Here is an 803-nt window from a genome sequence, read left to right as displayed (position 1 = left end):
AGGATTCTTTTGACTGCTACAAGGTGAGACTTCCTTGGATTGCTCATGAATCTACTAACCAAGCCAACACTAAATGAGATTTCAGGTCTGGTGTGACAAATGAATCTCAAGCATCCAACCATTTGCCTAAATTCTGTACAATCTGCAGCAGGCTCATTGCTATCTCTGTCCAGCTTCAAGTTTGGCTCTGCTGGTGTATCAGTTGAATTGCAGTTGGTCATATTGAACTTCTTCAAGACATCTTGAATATATTTCCTTTGATGCATAAACATTCCTCCATCAACCTGTTTGAACTCTATGCCCAGAAAGTAGGATAATCTCCCTAGATCAGACATTTCGAATTCAGATTTCAAACTTTGCTTGATCAGTTCAACTCCATCTGAGTTGCTTCCAGTTACTAGAAGATCATCTACATACAAGCAGATGATGAGAACATGATTACTGCTTGAGCATTTCACATAAACACCATGCTCTACTTCACATTTCCTGAACCCTGCTCTCAAGAAGAATGCATCAATTCTTTTATTACAAGCTCTTGGAGCTTGTCTTAACCCATATAAGGCCTTCTTTAATCTGTAGACTTTGTGTTCACTGCCTTTTATCACAAATCCAGGAGGTTGTTGATGTAGACTTTTTCATCCAATGAACCATTTAAGAAGGCTGATTTAACATCAAGCTGCCACATTTCCCAATTGTTCTTTGTTGCCAATGCCACTATTAGTCTGATTGTTTCAATTCTAGCTACAGGTGCAAATACCTCAGAGAAGTCAACACCTTCCCTTTGCATAAAGAATTTTGCTACT

Source organism: Lupinus angustifolius, chromosome LG15 (genome assembly GCF_001865875.1).
Source record: "Lupinus angustifolius cultivar Tanjil chromosome LG15, LupAngTanjil_v1.0, whole genome shotgun sequence".
Lineage (NCBI taxonomy): Eukaryota > Viridiplantae > Streptophyta > Magnoliopsida > Fabales > Fabaceae > Lupinus > Lupinus angustifolius.
This window is presented reverse-complemented; position numbering follows the sequence as displayed.